This window comes from Hippopotamus amphibius, chromosome 5 (genome assembly GCF_030028045.1).
Source record: "Hippopotamus amphibius kiboko isolate mHipAmp2 chromosome 5, mHipAmp2.hap2, whole genome shotgun sequence".
Classification (NCBI taxonomy): Eukaryota; Metazoa; Chordata; class Mammalia; order Artiodactyla; family Hippopotamidae; genus Hippopotamus; species Hippopotamus amphibius.
This window is the reverse complement of record NC_080190.1, coordinates 58,116,233-58,137,360: the sequence shown is the minus strand read 5'-3', so window position 1 is coordinate 58,137,360 and position 21,128 is coordinate 58,116,233. Positions and strand designations below refer to the sequence as shown.

Sequence of the window (21,128 nt, the reverse complement as noted above, 5' to 3'; positions counted from 1 at the left end):
TCCTACTCCCACCCTCCCACCCCGCCGACGGCCACTCCAGGAGGGTGAAACCTCAGCGTTGGGCAGGGGATGTCAGGGGAGCTGAGCGACATTACTGAGTCCCACATGGACCAAGTAGCTGGGGTGAGGGTGCCCGTCCTCCAGAGAGGTTGGAGTCGGAGCCAGGGTTCCAGAGCAGATGTGGGCCGAGTGCAGAGGCTCTGAGCCCGGACATCTGGGGGCCTTCTCCGAGCCCACCTAGGCAGCAGACCCCAAGGGGATCCCCTGAGTAGCGTCTCCCTCAGCCTTCCTCCAAGTTCACCTGACCTGCAGGCTGTGTCTTAGCTCTAGAGGACACGGTCCCCCTGGTCCCGGAGGAGGAGGAGGGCTCTGGCGGCCTTGGGGGCTGTGCTTCTGAGAGTCCGCCTGGGTTCAAGGGTCTATTTATCCCCCTCCCTCCCTGCTGCTCCTCTCTCCTTCCTTTGACAAACATTTCCCGGCAGCCAAGTCCGTGCCAGGTCTGTGCTCAGTACAAAGCCCATCCTTGGCCCTGGAGATGCTCACGGCCAAGCTGGCATCAGCAACATCTCTGGGTGGGCTGAGGGTCCAGGCTGAGCTGAGGTCCAGGGTGAGGCAGCCATTGGATCGGGATCAGGGATGAGGCTGACCCCACAGGCTGCCCAGGTTCTGGGGAAGCTCAGACACACTTTTCCCGATTCTACCAGATGCCCGGGATGAGGGGCACACAGAGCTGGCATCAGGGCCACACAGAGCATTGTCAAACTTTCTCTCTGTTGTGATAGAATTTGGGGGTGTTCATCCTGGAAGGGTCCCACTGGTTCATGAGCTCAGGGCCGTTCTGGTACAACTGGAAAACTCCAATCCAGAAAAGGAATGGAGGTGGGGTGGCCAGTGGTTGAGCTGGTGACACAGGCCAGCCATCCTACCACCCACGACTGAGTGTGGATTCTGGCCAGGGGTGGTTCTAAAGTCTATATATCTCCAGCCTCAGCTTGCATGCCCCCAGGGTTGGGAGGCTCACTACTGCCCCGTAGCTGTCTCAGTAACTCTCCCTGGTAACTTGTGCCCTGGCCTCCCACCAGGCTGAAGTCTGGCTTCTGTCTTCCACCCCGCCCACCTCAGGCCCAGAAACCTGAGGCTTTAGCCTCCCTGACCTAGACCCTCCCAAGCTTCACTGCCTCTAGGGAGAGCATCAGGCTGGACCCTCAGACAGCCCGGTCAGGGCCTGTTTGATTGGACTAGTGTGGACGTCTCATGTGTCCTGTACTGGGCAGCCAAGGTGAGGCCAAAGCCAGCCTCTGCCCAAGTGAGCTGCCCCACCTGCCCAGCACAGCCCCTGGGGATGCCCATGGGCTGCCCACGGAGCAAGCAGGAGACATGGATCCCAGTTCCATCCCTGTCCCCGGGGTGATCTCAGGCAACGCCCAGCCCCGTTTGGCCCAAACCACCCCCCATCTGCGCTCCTCCCCAACACTGTTACAAGAGGCCTTCATCCATGGTGAGCCCGTGGCTGCTGTAAGAGTCCTCTGCACTCTCTCGCTTGTTTGCTTTCTGAGTCGCCTGTTTGCCGCACAGCCTTGAGAGAGACCTGGGATGCTTCTCCCAAAGCCTGTGCCCTGGGCTGAGGGCCTTTGTTCAAACCTCTTCCCTCTCACTGGGCCAGGCCACTAACTTCTCCACTCTCATCACATCCCCACCTGTGGACAGCTCCTGAGGCACATGGAATGGGTTGAGTTCACCTGGAGACCACGGGTGGCCCTGAAGCCCCTGGGCTGCGATCCCATCCCACCCAGACTCCTGACACTTTTACGGATCCAGGCATCCAGAACTAAGGAAGCGGGAGAGACGAAGGCATCTTACTCTGGGTGCTGCTCCCATGGTGTTTGACATCACGTTGTCCCTAGTGTGGGGGCTGCCCTGCCCCGCTGGGGGGGCCACACCTTCTGCAGAAGGTACCACACTATCCTTCATCTTTGAGGCCTGAGATCCATCCCTCTTCTCCCCTTGTCCCAATCCCTTCAGCATGGCTCCTTGGAAGTGATGCTGCCCAGGGAGGGGGGAGACAGTGATCTGATCCCCGGGGAGGGGCTGATTCCTGCAGTCCCTACTCAGCTTTGCCTGAAATCCTGAGAATAAAACCCAGTGGTGCTTTTGTCAAGGCCTCTTGCTGGAAAACAAATAGCTGGAGGTCTAGAGGTCAGAGGCCAAAGGCCACCGAGGAGTCTGAGGCAGCTGCCTACTCCTGCCCCAGAAAAGTTTGGTGCTTCTGAGGAAGGCTCCATGGGGCCCTGCTCTCTCCTGGGCTGGGTGGGGCCAGTGGGACAGGAAGCCAGGGCAGGCCTGGAGGATGGAACTCAGGGTGGCCTGGGCCTGAGCCAGGGATGAGGCGAAACCCAGCCCTGGCCTGGCCTCAGGGCCACAGGCACACGGGTCACCCACCCAACAGGAAACCCTGCCCGGCCCCCGCTTTGTCCCACCCCGTGTTTCCCGCGGGTGGCGCTTCTACTGTTTCCCATGGGAGCAGCTGCCAGGAATCATGCCCTCTTGAGAAAGGAAGCTGGACCTCAGGCTCGCCGGCTGCCCTGCCTCTGACCTGTTCTGACCTCCTCCCAGGGCCTCTTGTTGATGGAAGTTCTGGGTCCACGCCCGTCCCTCACCCACACATGCCAGTGACTTATCTTTTCCTAGACGATCAGTCACCTTCAGGGGCCTGGCGAGAGAAACCTCACAGTGGGGCCAGGCCTGAGAGCCGGGGTTTTTGTCTGGGTTCCACCACCAGCTTGCTGGTGCACGTGGGCTAGTCACTCAACCACTCTGGTGCCATCTGTAGAAAGGCGAGAGGAAGAAGCTTTGCCCAGCTATGAGCATCCCCTGGAATAAAGGATTTGGAGGTAGGATGAATCTGTACCCTGTAAGGACAACCAGGTTTGGGCTTAACTACCTCCGACCGCACCCCCCCCCCCCATGCATCTCAGATATCTCAGTATCCAGTCCAGTGGGGCCCAGGGTCTGTGATGGCCCCCAAGCAAGGACAGAGAGGTGGGCGTCTGCCAGCGTGCCCATGGGGGATGGGGGTAGTGATGCTGGCATTGCCCCGCTCTGGGCCATCCCACTGACCACACGGGGGCAAGCTGGGCCTCTCTGCCCAGGAAGGAGCCCCCCCTTCTCCCCACTCCTAGGAACTAAGAGGTGGAACATGCTGGTTCTCTCTGCTCTGTTCTGCCCTGCTCGGATGGGCCAGGGTCACAGCCTGTGGGCCAGAAGCTGGGGAGGGGGTAGTAGAGAGGGGCAGATTTTTCTGCCCCCCTCTCCCCCTCCTCCTCCCTCCTGGTCGGTGTTCTCAGGCCTTCGGTTTTCCTTTGGTTGTGATGTTGACCTTCAGGGGCAGGAAGAACGGGGCAGTGATACTAAGATCTCCATATCCATCTACAGCACTCTGCAGAGGCGCTACTCTGATCATTTACCTACAGGAATTCACGTTCTCCGTGACAGCATCTCTGTGAGGTTACCACTCCTGTTGTCCCCATTTCCAGAGGAAGAAGCTGAGGCCCAGCCAGGTGAATCGACCTGCCCAGGGTGGTGACGCTGAGACTGAAGCGGGCCGCTGGCCCCGGAGCCTGTGTTCTTGGCCAGTGTGCTGCACAGCACTGCTGACCCACCTCCCCCACCCAGGGGCCCCCCGCCTGAGCCCAGCTCAGTACCAGCAGGGGTCGTAGCCTGTATCTAAAGGGGAATGGAAGGGAGGGGAAGGACGTCGAGGTGAGCAGACCCAGGTCGCCATGGCGTTGTATGAGCTAATGGACTCGGGGCCCCCCTGAGCTTGTGGACCAGCTGAAAGCCTGTGAGCAACGGGGAGGACAGTAGGTCCACGCAGCCCAAGCCCCTGCCCTGTGTGGTGACAGCTCAGCCTCCAGTGGTCTCGGACACATCGCCGCTCGGAGCCTTAGCCTCTGCGTCGGTCACGTAGGCCTTTCAGAGACAGCAGCGCAGGTTGCCGTGAGGAGCCCTGGAGGTTCTGGGAACACAGTGTCTGACCCCTGCGGCTCCTCGGGGGTGTGAATTTCCTCCCCAGTGCATCGGGCCACAGGGATGGGGACGTTCCTGGCAGAAGGATTAATGTGGGCAGGGTGCAGAGGTTGGGGCTCAGACATTATGGGTCAGAGTCAGGCTGAGGCCTTGACTGTGAGGCTGAAGAGTTAGCGCTGACCTCGTAGGCAGTGGGGAGCCATTGAAGGTTCTTGGCCAGAGGAGTAATGCATGCTCTTCCAGGTGTGAGGCCCTGATGCAAGCGGAGTCACGTGGCTAAGAACGTTGGCCCTGGTTGGTGTCAGCGCCAGCTTTCCTCCTGGGTGCAGGGTCCACAGGGCACTGGCCAGCACAGGCTGGGAGTGTGGGCACTGCAGGGAGGGGCAGGGGCAGGGCTTCTGCCTCTTCCTCTGCGTGTCCCGGAGTCCGTCCGTCCCCGCCATCCCCCCGCCCCCCGCCCCCGCCGGCTCGGACTGTCTGGGTTTCCCACCCAACCCTGGGTGGGGCCCTGCCGCTCCTTCCTCCCTCTGTGGCTTTCTGGTCCTAAATGGGAGGGGACTCCCGAGGCTGCAGCGGGCTGTGGAGTGTGAGCCGGGGTGGGGACACTGGCGGTGGGTGGAGTCACGGGATGGGTGGCCATGAGTCAGGAATTGCTGGGCCTGTGTGTCATCTGGCTGTGTGTTGCTCTGGCTTCCCTGCGCCTGTCTGCTTCATCTGTCCCGCCCGAGTCTGCGCCTGTGGGCTGCTCTGCTGGGGCGACAGTGCCATTTCCAAGAGCTCCAAGCCCACGATGGGGAAGTCAAGGGAGCTGGACTCCAGGTCCCAGGCTTTCCCGACATGTAGGGTGCCCTTGGACATGTCCTCTCCCTCCTTGTGCCACCGTTTCCCTGATTGAAGAGTGAGAGTGGGGCTGGCCAGAGGATCCCAGCCACTGCTCTGTGTGAGATCCAGGGCAGCTTTGAAAGATAGCTCACCCCGGACCAGTTAAACCCGTGGGGCAGGGCCTGGAGCCTGGGCGGGAACCTCTGGCCTGGGGGCCTCTGATGGGCTGCTCCCTCCACCCTCCGCAGGGCCCCCAGGCAGCACTGTGGGCCCGTGTGTGGATTCTGGAGTCCAGGGCCTGCACTGGATATAGCTCTGCCACTTTCTAACACCGTGGGTGAGTGACTTCATGTCTCTGAGCCTCAGTTTCCTCATCTGTGAAATAGGGATGACCGTACCACTTTATAGAATTGCCGTGGGGCTAATGGGTTAATCAGCGTAGCCAGTGTCATTAGAGCTGGGCCTGGGATGGATGTGGTAAGCACCGTGCAAGTGTCAGCTGCTGTGTTCTCGGATCTAAATCTGTTTTCACACCACCCCTCCCATCACTGCTTATGCATCCATCCAGCAAACACACGGGGGCAACCCCTGTGCTGGGTGCTGTGGGCAACAGGAATGAGACACCCATTGCGGGGCTGGCATTGGCCCATCAAGGGGTCCAGTCCCAGAGGGCAGGTTCTGTTAGTCCCAAGGATTGATGGGCAGGTGGGGTGTGGCTCCCCTAAGAATGCCACCGAGTTGCTGGGCTGAGGGAGACCCTTTCTTAAAGAACACAGAGAGACCCCAGCCTCATGGGAGAAGGGGCATCGTAGGCTAGTCCTGATGGCCTCAGCTGGGACGTACCTGGGAGTCCTTGGTGCCTCCGGCAGGGGCCCTGGGATGCACTCTGGGTGTGTGATGGCTCAGACAGGGCTGGGCTTGGGGCTGCCCAGGAAGCAGGAGCAGCCAAGGTAGGCAGTGTGTGGAACAGAACAAGGAACCTCCTCACCACCCATCGCCAGACCTGGCCCCCTCCTGCATCTCTTCAGAGTCCTCCCAGCGTTAACACATATATGCGGAATCTAGAAAAATGGTTTGTGAGGCAGAAATAGAGACACGGATGTAGAGAGCAAACACATGGACACCAAGGGGGGAAAGCCAGGGAGCGTTGGGGTGGGCTGAATTGGGAGATTGGGATTGCCACATATACATTACTGATAAGAAAAAAATATCAAATTGTACACTTTAAATATATGCAGTTTATTGTATGTCAATTATATCTCAATAAAAGTTCTAAAAAAAAAAAAAAAAAGAATCCTCCTAGCAACCCAGGACATTAGGCAGGCATCATTCCTCCCACTTTACAGATGGCAGATGGAGGCTTCAAGGGAGCAAGAGGCACTTGCCCAGGTCAGGGAGGGTACATGCCAAAGACAGACCTGGAGACCCCTCAGTGTAAACAAAATCGAGTGGGACCCGTCAAGCTTCCCTGGGCGGCTGCATCATTGGAGCATCTTGGGAAAGGCTGCAGAACGCAGTTTGATGATTGACACGCCCTGCAATCCTTTTCTTCCCCAGCCTTCCCGGCAGCGACCCCGCAGACCGCCACTGGGCTGCCCTTGCAGGGAGGGCTAGTGTCCCTACGAACAGCAAGAGCTCCCGTGGCCTGGCCTCTCCAAGGGCCAGGGTTTGGGTCACGCCCTTAAACCAGTTCAACCTTCTCCCTCCCCGTTGCACTGTTGACTGAACTGAGTCAGGGAGAGGTGCAGGCCCTTGGCTGAGGCCGCGTGGCTTCCAAGCGGCAGAGCCAGGACTTCACCCAGGCCCGGGTGACGTTAGTGCCCGTGCTCTGACCTGCCACCTCCCGCAAGTGAGAACAGTGCTCTCCTTTGTCCGGCATCTGTAAATCTGGGCCTCGGCCATCACTTCAGGCTGGGCTGGCCCACGTGTGACCAGAATCCCAGAGGGATGCCTGTTTGGGGAGTCTGACTGCCGGGGGCTGGCCCCTGGCCCAGGATGGGGATTGTCAGGAACCGTTGGTACTAGGCATTTTGCATGTGCTCTCAGGAGTGACTGTGCCCTTCAGCCTCTCGACCTTCCCCCCTGCCTTCTCAAGAGGAGGGAACACGCAGCCTGGAGTCCATCCCGGCTGGCCCGTGATGGTCCTAAACCAACCATGGGTGTCATGTCAGCTCAGCCGATCCTCCAGCCAGTGTTAGCCCGGACTGGGAAACTGAGACCTGGAGGGACTGGGCACTTGCACGTGAGTCCTCAGCTCCTCAGTCTAACCTCCAACCAGAGCTGGCCTGGCTTCTCATCCTGTGCCTTTCCTTATGTCCCCTCCTCTGCAAGGTGGCAGCCTTAGACTGAAGACCTCCATGGACTCTTCTGAGAACCTCTGCCAGGCCCCGTGAATGCTGAGGGGGATTTGGGATCAGGGGTATCATGGGTGGGGTTGAGATGGGCAGCGCAGGGCCCTGCTGCCCTAAGCAGTGTGGGCAGGTGCAGGAGACACAGCCCCGAAGAGGGGCCACTGGCAGAAAATTCAGTTTATGTCGTCAGCATTGGGAGCGGCAGGTACCCAGGTGGGTGGCAGGGGCCCTGGTTTGGCCAGCCCCAGCCAGGTGCCCCTCTGGGTAGGACCCTGGCCCCTGGGAAGGGTGGGACTATGCCCACCCATGGGGCCTGATGACATTGTGGGTGTGGAAGGGAGCCCCTGGCCCAGAGCTTGTACCTGGAGGATGCTCAACACCGTTGGCCGTGCTGTGGGGAGGGATTGGGGGCCCCCCTTCTAGGAGCAGGTGGCCTTCAGAAAGCCCATCTCTGGGGAGCAGACCCACTGGGCTGGCTCTTGAGTGGGCCTCAGAAGGGGCCTGAAGCCAGGATTCATCTTTTCAGGACCTTTCCCCATCTTTTTAATAAGAGATCCAGGGCCTCTCTCCCCAGCAAGACCCCACGTCTGCACGTGGCAGCAAACCTGTGCCAGTGAGAAGAATAATGGTCCCTATTTACCGAGCACTTCCTGTGCAAGTGCAGTGGGGGCATAGTCTTAAGTCCTTACAACTCTGTGAGAGGAGGGGCTCATTATCCCCATTTCACAGATGAGGAAACTGAGGCCCAGAGAAGCTAAGTTTCTTCTTGCCCAGCATCACAGTGAGTGAAGAGCAGAGCTGTTCTATGCACATGTTCTGCTGCGTCAGAACCTAGAGCCTCGTTATGCATCCTTAGCCCATGTTGTACCTCACCCCGTGGTTAGAGGAGACGTTGCTCATTTGATGGCTTGGGAAAAGGGGAGCCCCTTCCCTCTTCTTCCAGCAGGAGTGAGCCACAGGTCACGGCCTACTGGTCTCAGTTTGCCCCTTTGCACAAGCCCGACACCAAGAGGCTGGGTGGCTCAGCACACGTGCGCCATGAGCCGGAGCACTTCTGAGAGGCAGGATCAGCGAACGTAGTTCCTCAGGGCCTGGATGATGCTCGTGGAGACAGCAAGACTTTCACTCTGATAGGGCTCTCCCGAGGCGATGCCACTCCAGCCTGGCCTTGGAAACACAGCAAATCAGGACTGGGCTCTGGGCAGCACTCTGGAGGGGCCCCCGGGGATGTGTCTGCATGTGCCCACGAACGCAGCTGTCCCCTGCTCCTGATTTCACCTCTCATTTCCTTTCAGAATGCGGCTTTTCACCTGACAAGCCTCTGGGCCTTTGCCCAGCAGGAGTGCCCTCCTGCCTGAGGGACTCTGCCCAAGAGCATGGTGCCCCCGACCTCCCGTCTCGCTGCCCTCCAGCGCTCTGTCCTAGAGTTACTCTGTGTCTTGCCCGCCTTGCCTTAGACAGTGTACAGACAGCCTTGGGAAGTGTCCAAGCTGGCGACGCTGGCCTTTGACCCTGCCCTCCTCTCCCCACCCATCTACCCCTACTCTTTTCTCCTCTTCCTTCTCTGACACGTGGTAGTCAGTGTCTTTAGTTGTCAGGAGAAGGAAAGAAATGAATGGATGGATAGAATAAACAAACATGAAGGAACAACCCCTAGATGTCAGTTTATAGGCTCCATTTTCCAAATAAGGGAAGCAAGTCTCAGAGATGTTAGGTGGGTCGGGAGGTTCTGGAAGCCTCTACCTTTCCCCAACACCCTCTGTTTTGGTCCCCATGGTGCCAAGGTGTGTCCCCAGGTTTGCACTGGGTATCGCCTGGCCACTGGAGCTATTCCCACTTGGAGTCATCCCTGAGGGTTCAGCAGAACCTGCCGATCTGCCCTACCCCAGTTGCTTGTGAGGTTTCCATGCAGGAGAGAGGGAGGCGGGAAGCCGAGGGGCACACAGAGAGGACCTGCAGGGCAGGGCCAGGCAGGCGTGCTGGGCTTCCCCGAGCCTGGGCGTGGCAGGCTGTCAGAACAGCTCGAAATATTCTCAGCAGAGGTGAAGACAGACAGGATTATTGAACCAAGGGTAGTTTGTGATTCTCAGGCAGCCCTGGCCAGGAATTTCCCCAGACCCCAACTAGCCAGCTTCCTAGGTCTGTTTACTTATCTTTTCCTTGAGGCCAACAGCAGCTACTGTCCTTTGGGGAAAAGACTCAGGATTTCAGGGCTCCGCTGAGCACTCTGTGCCACCTGAGCCTCTGGGGTCAACCCCACTGTGCCTGGAGTGAGTACAAGGGTCTCACAGCTGGAGAGAACTAGGCACCCGATGTTAATTAGGCGAAGGGAAAGAGAGAAACACCGTCCAAATGTCTGGAAGTTAAGGGCAGGGAAAGCTCACTTGGGGGGACTATCAGGGAAGGCAGCGTGGTGGAGGTGGTTCTTTGGGCATTGAAGGATGGACAGGGTTTTGATGGGCAGAGCTGGGACCGCAGAACTGTTGAAAGCATGGTTTGGAGTAACACAGTGCATGTTCTTCCACTTCCGGCTACATGACCATTGGTGTCTGCTGCGAAGTTTCTTCATCTATAAAATAGGCCTTATGGTTCCCTGGTGACAGGATTGTGCTGAGGATGGACTGAGGCAGTGAGAGCTTCTGGGGCCGTTGAGGAAGGGCCTTGGCAGGTGGAGGAATTTGCCGGGTGTGTGGCAGGCTGCGTGAGCACAGTGGGGGGTGTGTGTGTGTGTGCTGTTGGCAGCAGGTGAGAGGATCTGAGGCCTGGTGACAGCCCTGAACTGCAGGCTGAGAGGTATCACTGGTGTAGCCCCCTGCCCACCGCACCACACGGGCTGGTCCAGCTCCCTCCCGCAGCGGCTTATGGGTAGGTCAGTGCTCTGGCCCGTGTCCTGCCGAGGTCAGCCTGGGGCCTCCCTTAGTAGGTGAGTAGCTAGAGAGACAACTCGAGGCTGCCTTTTTCCTCCTGGCCCTCAGGCCTTGGCTTCCACTCGGGCCCTGGACCCTCAGTCTGTCTCTTCCCCACGTCTGGATTCCTCCCGCACCCCCAGCTTGGTGAGGTCAGGGAACATGTATTCCAGGAATGTGGGAGGCGGGGCGGCCTGCCCGGTTTGGATAACCATCGGGGTAAATATTTGCCTTGCTCCCGGAGCCAGCCCCTGGCAGCCAGGGGAGGACGAGGGGCCTGTTCCCAGGGTCACGTAAGGGGATGCTTCCCTGGGCGGGTCTTTGAGGTGAAGGAACCCGCGTCTCCCCAGTGAACCTAGGAGCTGGGTCTGAGGCACCCCGCCCTGTGCAGGGCCAGAGACAGGGCCCCTGGCCCTCAGAACCAGCGGCTGTCTGGCCCATCTGTAGCGTGGGGGTCGGAAGAGCTGTCTGGTCCAGCTCAGGGGAGAAGGGTCAGACCCATGTGGGAGCCAGTCCAGGTCTATCAGTTCGGCCAGTGGAGGCAGCTTGGGCCTGGTTTGGGTGGGCGCCCGTGTGACCGTGTTCTGGTCCCCACTTGACCTGGACAGTTACCCCTCTCCCAGACTTTAACAGTCACCATTCACCAACCTGTTTCCTCTTGCACGGCACCTGCATCTACATGCCCGCGTCTTGTTAGACCCTCACAGCCACCAGGGCCTGAGGGGCACATGTGTGTGATTAGCAGCAGATGACAAGAGTCCTGAACTTTGGCTCAGCGGTGCCACTGGTGTGGTCCCCTGCCCTGCGACCACACCAGGACAGTCCTGTCGCCTCTCCCAGAGGCCTGTGGGTAGTAGGTCAGTGCTCTGGCTAACGTAAGGCTCCACAAGGTCAGCCTGAAGCCTCTCCTGGTGGGTGAGTAGCTGACGGGGCAGTTAGTCCCTGTTTAGAGAGGTGATGCTCAGAGATGCCAAGTGACTCGCTCAAGGTCACCCAGCATTAAAGGGCAGAGCAGGGATTCAAACCCAGCACGACCCACCCTTGCCCTCGACCTCACCACTGAGAACACTGCCCAGCTCCAGCCCAGAATGTGGGCTCCCAGCCCTTGGTGGCTTAGAGAACAACCAGTCACTTAGCCACGGGCACAGAGCCGTCATGGTTCCCCACATCCTGGATGCCCTGTGGCACAGGCACCTCTGTCCTCCAGGAATCCCCAGTCGGCCCTGCATCTCTCTGGGCCAGCCCTAGCCCCAGTCAGCTTGGCCTAGTGCCTCCACCCAAGCCCACACCCAGGTGGGTCCTTCCTCCCAGGGGATCCCTAGAGGAGGAGGGGCTGGGAAGATGGGTGCGGCTGGGAGAATCCATTTGGGTCCTGGAACAGTCCCCACCCCTGAGTGACCGCTGCCAAGTCCCAGACCCAGCCTTGCCACTTGCCAGCCGCAACACCCCTGGCATCTCTACCCTCCCTCGGAGCTCAGTGTCCTGCTCTGCAAAATAGGTGCTCGTTCCCGCCCTGCCCTGCCCTCGGGAACACCAGACGCGAGACGAGGGTGGAAGCACGTTTCAACCTGTGGTCTGCACACCGCCTCTTCTGCCCCTTCCTGCCCTCGCAGCCACAAGCAGTCCTGTGGTCAGGGTGTCCCCCTCACCCAACCCGGAGTGAGAGTCCTGAGCTGAGGACGCCCGGGAGAGCCTTCTAGGCAGTGGGGTATGCATCCCCTGGGGAGCCTGGGTGGGCCCCACGACCCCACACGGTCCTGAGTCTCCGGCTGTGCACCGCTCCATGACACCGAGGGCCTTCTAAGCCTAGAACACTTCCCTGCGTAGATCCCTGTCCTTTATGGTTTGGCCTGGTCAGGCTGGGAGCAGGCACGGGACGCCTCTGCTTGGTCTCACCAGGTGGTCAAACCCTTACAGGCTGTGAGGCTCACCTAAGGGCGCCCAGGGGGCCAGGGATGAGGGGGTGGATGATTTCAGCTGTGTGTTCCCAGCCCTACCCGGGCCTGAGCTCCCCCACCTCCAGCCCGGCCTGTCTGGACAGCCAGTGCGAGTGGGGCCCAACACGGGGCCAAGGGAGCCCGGGTGTCCAGTGCTGTCTGGGCGGGGTGTGGGCTCCCTGGCTGGTCATCTGGTAGTGGGCAGAATCCAAGTGGGGGCAGACCACCCGCTCACGTCTGGGCTCTGTTCTTATTACTTATTCGCTCCTTACTACCTGCGTGACTTTAGGAAGCTATAGAAGCTCTCTAGGCCGCATATGTAAACTGGGAGTGCTAGTCTAGTTTCTACCTCACAGCATTTCACTGAGTGCTAAAGAAATATCCCAGGCATAACCCCCAGTGTGGACCTAATGCAGGTGAGCTCCTGGTCCTTTCTCCTTCCCAGGTGGGGGTCCAATGGAGGCTTATGGGGAAGGGGCTCAGTCCCCACCCAGGGCCTGAGTTCATATCCTGGTGCCTCTACTGTGTGGTGCCCTTGCTGTGTGACCTTGCACAGGCCTCTTCCCCTCTCTGGCCTGTTTGCCCCTTTGCACAGACCCAGTACCAAAGAACCAGGCGTGGCTGGGGGCAGAGAGGCACGCACGTGTGCTCCGTGAGCCAGAGCACCTCTGCGGGGCAGGATGGGCGGGTGCCGTTCCTTGAGGCCTGGACATTGCTCACCGAGTGAGCGATGACTTTCCGGCTCTGGCTTCTGTCTCAGCTGCCAAAACAATTATTTTCTCTTTGTCAGCGGATCTGCGGCTAGCTTGCCTTTGGGAAAGGCCTGAGCTGCGGGCGGTGGGGAAGCAGGAGGTTGATTCCAGTTCTGCCCCAGCCACTGACTCGCTGCGTGACCCCAGGGTGGGGGCAGGCGCTGCCCTCTCCAGGCCTTACTTTCTTCCTCTGTGAAATGGGAGAGTTGGAGTCAAGGGCCATTTGTGTCCCCATGGCAAGCAGAGTTTGGGGACTGTCAGAGTTGAAGAATCAGGACGCAGAGACATTCTCTTTCCCTTGTGGGGTGGGGGTGCCGGGCCAGGCTGTGGGAGCCTGGGGCTTAGGAGCCCAGCACTGCGTGGAGCCCAGCGCTAGCTCTTGCAGGGTAATTTAGCCTCCGCTGACACGGCCGGAAAGCTCCCTGCGTGTCTGGCACTCATATGCCTTAGTTACCTCATACAGTCTGTACCACTCTTTGAGGGAGGGCCCCTGCTTACCCCTGTATCGCCTCCCACAGACGAGGAAACTGGGGCACAGACAGGTTTAAGAAACTTGCCTAAAGCCTCACGGTAAGGGGATGAAACCAGTACTTGAACTAGATCGTTTTTATTTTTATTTTTTATTTTTATTTATAAATTTATTTTATTTTATTGGCTGTGTTGGGTCTTTTTTGCTGTGCGTGGGCTTTCTTTAGTTGCGGTGAGTGGGGGCTACTCTTCGTTGTGGTGCGCGGGCTCCTCATTGCCGTGGCTTTTCTTGTTGCAGAACATGAGCTCTAGGTGCGTGGGCTTCAGTAGTTGCAGCACATGGGCTCAATAGTTGTGGCTCACGGGCTCTAAAGCGCAGGCTCAATAGTTGTGGCTCATGGGCTTAGTTGCTCCGGGCATGTGGGATCTTCCTGGAGCAGGGCTCGAACCCGTGTCCCCTGCATTGACAGGCGGGTTCTTAACCACTGCGCCACCAGGGAAGCCCTAGATCGTTTTTATTACTGAGCCCACCTCTCAGATGCCAGGCCCTGGTGCCCCTTATTGAAGCCATAGGCACCCACTTCACTCCCTGGGAGCCCCTGCCTGCTGTGCAGTGAGGAGGGGCCTGGGTCTGAGGCCTCCGCCAGGCTCTCCCCCCGTGTGTGGGACCCACACTTAATGTGGCCTGTGCACACCCACTCCCACGGTAGCCATGGGCCTCATCCCAAGAGGTGTTCAGCCCTGCAGGCAGGTTTCCCACTTCTTGGAGGAGAGCACGCAGGTGCAGGGAGCGTGGCAATCACCCAGAGCCAAACAGCGAGGTGCCTTCGTAGCTGGGACTCAGACTCAGGGCTCTGTGGCTTCCACCCTGCAGCCAGGACTCGCGAGACGCCCCCCTGTCAGGCCTCTGGGTCTGGTCCTCCTGCATTCCCAGGGGGTCCTATGGGTAGGGAGGAGAGGGGAGTACTGGGGGCCCATTTTGGAGATGGGGCAGCTGGACCCACTGCAATGGGGGGGCAGGGGGACTATGGTCCCCACATACCCAGCGCACCAGCGGGTCCTGCCCCTTCTGTCTGCTGCTCCCTCTGCTCTGAGCACCACTGTCTCTGGCCCAGACCCCTGGGGCAGCCTCCCCACTGGTTTTCCTGCCTCCTCCTGTCCCTTCTAAGCTCTTCTCCCAGCAGCCAAGGGGATCTTCTCAAACTAGACCTAAGCTCACATCCCTCAGCTGCTCAGACCCTCGCGTGGCTCCCGTCCACCCTCTCAACAATCAGCCCTGCCTCCTGGTCCTCACTCACCCTAGTCCCTCTCTTCCCGACCGCACCCATCACACCGCCCACTCTCAAGTCTTCTGCTGAGCTAGGGTTTTTTCCCTATCTTGGAGTCTTCACATATACTGTTCCCTGTGCTGGAACGCTGTTCCATGCGTCCTGGCCTGCCTCTCTCTGGCTCATCCTTCAACTTCACTTCCCCAAAGCGACACCCCTGAACCTTGAGTCTATGCTGTGTCACCCTTGTACTCGTTCTTTCTTGCAAACATCACTTTTAATTATATATTCTCTGTGTCTTTGCTATTATCAGAGTTCCTCCCGGGCAGCAACCACAATCCTGTGCACAGCTCAAGGTGTTTGCTAAATGTTTCTTGAGTGAATGCATGAATGTCAAGTGTTTCTGTCACCATAATGTCCTTAGATCCCCGCCAGAAACCCTGGGAGAGATGGCTGGGATCCCATTTGACAGGCGAGGAAACTGAAACCCGGAGAGGCCAGAAGCTTATCCACGATCACACAGCCAGTAACCTGCAGACGTGGGGTGTCAGGGGCCTGTCTGTGTGAGGGCTCTCCAGCGTTATGCCCCTTTTCCTCTCCATCCTTCAGATTCCCTGTCTGTCAAGGGGCGACGATTTGGTTTGGCCGATAGTAGACTTCCCGGCAGGTGGGGTGGGGGGGGTGTGGCAGCAGGTCAGTTCTGGGGCCCCTGCTGTGAGTGGTCCCTGACCAGCCCTCTCGTTGCAGCAGGATGGAGCTGGAGTGAGACGGAGGAGCTGCCAGCTGCTGACCGGCACGTGGGACGCTGGTGATTCGCGGGCCACTGAGGTAGGTGTGCGGCTGGGCTGTGGGGGGTGGCTTGGCCCGGGTGCCTGGAGGAGGGGCCGGTGTGTCCTGAGCAGGGGACAGGCGCAGCGCCCAGCACGCTGCCCCTTGGACGGGGGCGCAGCCCTCCTGGGCGTGATTGGGTGCAGCCCCCAGCCCGCCCCTGCTGAGACCTCGTCAGCCCGTGAAGGGGCCTCTGGGGGCCTCTTGGGCCTGGCCTGTCTCTCAAGTGGCTGCCAGGGCAGGGGTGGGGAGATGCACACAGGAAGAGGGGCAGGTCTGGCATCCCCACCCTCGGCACGGCAGCCCTGTCTGTACCACTCAACCCCGTGGCACACGGGCCTCATGCACGGAACAACACGGCCGCCGCTCTGGGCTCTGGGCTCTGGGCTCTGGGCTCTGGGGTCAGAGCACCTGCGTGCAAATCCTGGCCCGGCCACTGGTCCGCCATGACCTTGTACGATGTCTTCGTGCCTCAGTGTACCTGTCTCTAAAAGAAGAAGTGGGAATCACAGCACTTGCCCCTACAGGTGCACCGGCACACCTGGACACAGTAAATGCTCAGGATCTGTCATTTTCCTCAGCAACGCAGGGGCCCTTCCTTCTTCTTGCACACCTCAGTTCCCACCGTCCCTCCTCCCCGAGGGCCCACCACTGCCAGGATGGACACCAAGTGGTCGTGCAGCCTGATGAGGGGGCTTGGGTCTTTCAGGGAACTCCTGGGAGCAGCTGGAGCCTGAAGGTCCTGAGCTGAGCCTCCCGGGGCTGCCTCAGGCCCAGACACCAGCGTGTCTCATCACAGAGTGGCATTTCAGGGTTGATGACACTTGGCCCTGTGCCGGGGGCATCCCGTGTAATCCCTCTTTACTCTGTGGCTCCCAACCCAGAGATGAGAGACTGTCACAGAAATGCTGACTGGGGCCAGGGCCCTTTGTCCCAAGGCTCTGGGGCCCAGCCAGGGGAGCCCAAGTCTTCATCCTGATGTGAGGCCCTGCCCGATGGTCTCCCTCCTGCCCTCAGCATCTCTCCTGAGGCCCTAGTGCCCCCAGCTGCCCACACACAGGGCCAGGCAAGCCCTGGGCATCCTCTGGCCTGCAGCCGGGCTCTGGAGCCAAGGAGCAGGCCTTGCTCTCCTCTCCCGCTGTGGGAAGTCCTGGCCTCCTCCTATCAGCTGCGCGACCTTGGGCGAGTCCTCTCACTTCTTTGAGCGTTCTCATCTGAAAATGAGGATGATTATACCAACAGTGCTGAGAGGGCTGTTACGAGGATGCTTAGAAGCCTGGAATATTTTGAGTGTTACAGCTTGGTGCGAGTCGGCTGTGTACCAGGCACTATGCTCCTTAAATACATATCTCTCCACACAGTAATTTCATGAGGAGGCATGTTTAATGCCTCATTCTCCAGAGGCTCAGAGTGGTTAAGAAACCCATAGAGCTGTAAGTGGTTGAGTGGGGATTTGAACCAGGAGAGGTACCTTGGAATTAAGCAGCCCATGAGGCCTTAGAGACCAGCGGCAGAGCCACGGGGCAGGCTCAAGGTAGGTGCTCAGGAAACAACCCCCATTTCTGCCAGGCGGCCTTTGTCCAGCCCTCCAAGCCTGGCTGCCCTCAGGAGCCGGTGGGTGGCCCCTGAAGGTTGGTGGCCTGCCCTTCCCCGGAGGGTCTGCCGGCAACTCCATAAGGCTAGGGGAACCCACAGCTAATTGTGAGGTAACCTTTGAAATTCTCCTTCATGGTGGGTTCTCTTTTCGGATGTTTTTCAAGGTAATTCATTCCCTTTCCAGAAACTGCTGGTGGAGGAGCATTAGGCAGCTGGTAATTAATCATAGGAGCGGCTTGGAGTTTATTCTTTAAAAAAAAAAAAAAGGAGGAACAGAAAGCCTTGGTGGAAAAAAAGAAAAGGAAAGAAAACCACTCCAAGGCGAGGGTGGTAATCGATACCCCGGTGTCCTAGAAATGGCTGGGGGTGGGGATGGTGGACGTGTCTTCTCCCTTTCTTCCCGGGGCTCGCAGATGGTCAGTGGCTGCAGCATCATGTGTGAGGCTCTACCCGTCATCATCAGCTCCTTGTATGACTCTAAGCAAGCCGCCGCCTCTCCCTGGACTCACCTTTGCTGCCTGTAAAATGGGTGAAAGTCAAGTGTCAGACTAGGAAAGAACATTCAACGATTATGCTTATTCACTGCCACATCCTAGTGCCTGGCACATGGTTATTGCCTGGCTGATATTTTATCAGTTGAATGAGTAAATGAATGAATGAATGATTTTCTTAGCTCTTGGTTAGCTGTCAGCAGTCAAGGAGGTGGTCCTGGTTACAGGACACTTTCTCTATTCTGTTATAATTTAGAGGGACAGGGTGATGGGCTAGTTATGTCAGTTTCCAAACTAATGATGAAAGGACAGTCTTGACTGGCAGACTCTGGCCAGCAGAGCTCAGGCCCCTCACTGGCACCCACACTGTCTCTGTGGTGTCCTCAAGTTCATCTTGCCAAGAGTCTGAGCTGTCTGGAGGTTTTTTTTTAAGCTGCTTTCTGGGAAGGTAGTGACTTCCTCATTACTGGAAGTATGCAAGCTGGAGTTGGGGCTGCATGTCGTACTCAGGCAGCAGATGGAGGTGCTCAGAGCGTTCCTGAGTGTGGGTGAGGGCATGAGGCCCTCCGGGATGGGCACCAAGGAGGCTGGACTGGCAGAGAGGGAAGCCTCCTCCCTCCGAAGCCCTTCCCAGAGACCCCCCAGGGAAGACTGGCGGAGGCCACTGAGAACGGGGGCTGTCTCTGCAGGACTCCGATGCTTTGGTGCCTGTTCCCTGGAGGGAAGGAGAGTGTGTAGGTGTGTGTGCGCCGGCACGTGTACTGGTACGTGTGCATGAACAGGTGTGAGGAGGTGTGTGTGATTATCCAGACTGTGAAGTATGTGGATGTGTGAGTGTGCAGGGAAAGCAGAGTGCCCGCCCGTATGTGAGTGCCCCCACTCCTGTGTGCAGCTCCCGTCGAGACCCTGGCACCTCAGGCCATCCCCACCCACGAGGCTTGGCTCCAGCCTCCCGTTCACACGGACCAGATGGGCCCCGCTGTCCTGCTGGCCACGGCGGAGCCGACTGGCGGGCAGTGTGGGGGACAGGGTGGGCTCCTGAGGGACCCCGGAGGGGAAGCGCGCCCTGGCCTTGAGCGCTGACCTCCGGCCCCCAGCTGGCCGTCCCGGCAGCTGCCCACGGCCACGGAACGACAGGATTCTTAGACGTCCATGTCTCGTGCTCCTGACGCGCAGCCTGTGAGTCTGGTGCTGAGAGTGGGTGGGCCCAGCTGGCCCCCTGTGGGGAGGCGGGTGGGTCTGCTTGGGGAGTCCTCAGAGCAGCCTGGCCAACTTGGTTCTAGCGTTTTCTTTACCACTTCTCTCCTTGGTCTCCACATCCCAGCGTGTGTGTGTGTGTGTGTGTGTGTGTGTGTGTGTGTGTGTGTCTGTCTGTCTCTCTGTTTCCTCCCTCATTCTTTGTGTCTCTCTGTCTGGTTCTGTCTGTGCGGGCACCTCTCCTGCCCAGCTCCCCTCACTTCTCACAGCGGCAGCCCCGCTCTGCCTCCTTCTCAGCTCTGCGTCATCACCTCCGTCATCCCAGGACTCCGCAGAACTGAGACGTCCCCGGCTCTCCACCTGCCGCCTTTACTCCTGCTTGCCCAGCTCCGGCCACACACAGCTCCCTCCCACCCTGCTCTGTGGAGGTGTCCAAGGCCGCACCCCACAGTCCCGCCGCGTGGAGGCTGTGCGCTGTGCGTGGCGGGCCCCGTCCCACCCGCCGGGGGCAGGCACCGTCCCGTCTCCACGGAGCCCCTGTGCCGGCCGCTTGGGCTGGAGCACCATCTCCCGGCTCAGAGATCTGCCCCGTGGCTGCCCCTCCGGGCTGCCCTGGGCACACGGGCCGCTGGCCACAGGCTAGAGCAGGGCAGAGGAGGAGGGCCCGTGTCCCCTCACAGGGGTGGTTGGAAAGCCGGCGTTTCCCTCCAGCACGAATGAAATTCCTGCTATAATTAAAAGCGAGGTGTCCAGGAGCTGGCTGCCTGGCGGGAGTGGGTGTACACTCATGAATAAATAAGCTGTCATTTTCCGAGGGGAGAAGGAGCCAGAGGGTGGGCTCCCACAGAAGTGCGGGCCTGGGGGGTCTCAGTGGCCCGTGAGGTGGGCGGTGGGCCCCGGTGGCCCCCACTCACCTGGATGCTCTTGGGGACCTCCCTCGGTCCCCAGCCCCGGCCAGCCAATCTTCCTGCAAGTGCCTGCTGTGTGCCAGGCCGACTCAGCCTGGCATTCAAGGCTGCCCGCATCTGGTGCCAGCCCCCTTCACGGGTGTCCTGAGCTGCAGCTCCTCCGTGCTGCCGCCGGCGTCGTCAGCACAGGTCCCCACTGCTGCGCCTTTCTCCTGCGCTCCCTCCTGCCTCGAGAGCCCTCGGCCCTGTTGCCGCGTGGCCTGAGGCGTTCGGAGCCTTCCTCAAGCCATGCTCCCTCCGCAGGGTTGGACGCGGCCTCGTGCCCCCAGGCCCCAAGGCCTCTGCCCCTCAGAGGCCCTGGTCGGTAGCTCCCCGAACTCTCCTGCGCTCCGCACCCTCTCCTCATGCTCTGGTGCCCTGCGGAGTGCTCATCAGACTGCCAGCCGCATCCTCGTTTATTTCGTATTCATTGCATGTTGGGATGATAACATATTGGATGTTTTACACTGTTTTTTCACACTGTCTTCGAAACCTATTGTGTATCTAACACGGACACCACCTTGCGGACGCTGGTGTTGCAGTTGCCACGTGTGGTTCTTGGCTGCTGTATGGGACCGCACGACCGTGGTGGCCCAGGTTTCCTTGTTTGCGGGGCGGGGGTGGGGGGGACTGAGGCTGGGGAAGGAACTCTTGCAGATGAGAATTTGCAGAGCAAGTGTGCTCTCTGTAAGCAAGGCTGCTGCCGTCCCGCTGTTCAGAATAAAGAACTGGGCACAGCACGCTGGTCATAAAGGTAAATCGAGGCAGGCAGGAGTGTAGCTGGTGCCCAGAGGCGCAAACCTCGATGAACATAGGGGAGAGAGGAAGTGGAGGGTCCCATTCCCCCCACAGGGGTTCCAGTTCTCAAGGGCGACCCCACCTAATCCCCAAACAGCCCCAGACCGAGGCGTCTCTCACAGATTGGGGACCGGCTCCCCCATCACCGCCAGCTTCTTTCCAGCCCCCACTAGAACACGGAGTTGGGGCTTGTAGCCCAGGAAGGGAGGACGCCTCTGTCCTCCTCCTCCCCCTCCCACGTCATCCAGGACGCAGTCTGAATGGCGCAGGTGCCCAGCGGGTGTGTCCCTGTGAACCCAAAGGTTTCCCCCAGGATCAGGAGGTGCCTGGGGCAGGGATGGCTCCAGGCACAGGAGCTGGCAGAAGGGAATTGTCTCCCTGGAGCCTGGCCCTGGCCCTGCCGCCCCGGAGGGGCTTCCAGAGGGATGTTTCTCGGGAGCAGACTGGCAGCCGAACAGCCCCTCCAGAGCCCTCCACCCTCTGAAGCTGACTTTCCCCTTTGCCACCCACAGCCCCGCCGACTGCACTTTGCTGCCTACTCAGTTGGCAGTTGCACTCTTGTTTGCCTCCACTCAGGCATTGCAGCGGGGAGTCTGCAGGTTCAGGTGCTGTGCTCGTCTTCCCTCTGTGGGGCCCCTGCCCAGGGAGGAGCCCCCTTGGAGGGGCTGCGGAGCTCAGTGTGCTGAGCTCGCCCCATGAGGCACATCCATCCTCTCCTTCAGCCCCACGCCCCTGTGGCCT

At 59.4% G+C, this 21,128-nt stretch overlaps 1 protein-coding gene across 2 annotated transcripts in view; it reads left to right on the top strand.

Moving 5' to 3' along the window:
- Positions 1-21,128, top strand: part of ZMIZ1 (zinc finger MIZ-type containing 1) — a 233,198-nt gene that overhangs the window by 72,965 nt on the left and 139,105 nt on the right. Inside the window, exons 1-2 of one of the 2 annotated variants that reach the window (XM_057734299.1) lie at positions 2,769-2,891; positions 15,278-15,358. The gene's annotated coding sequence lies outside the window, so the exon portion shown is untranslated. Of the gene's footprint in view, positions 1-2,768; positions 2,892-15,277; positions 15,359-21,128 lie in introns of those variants that run through there. The other variant, XM_057734298.1, reaches the window with a different exon arrangement.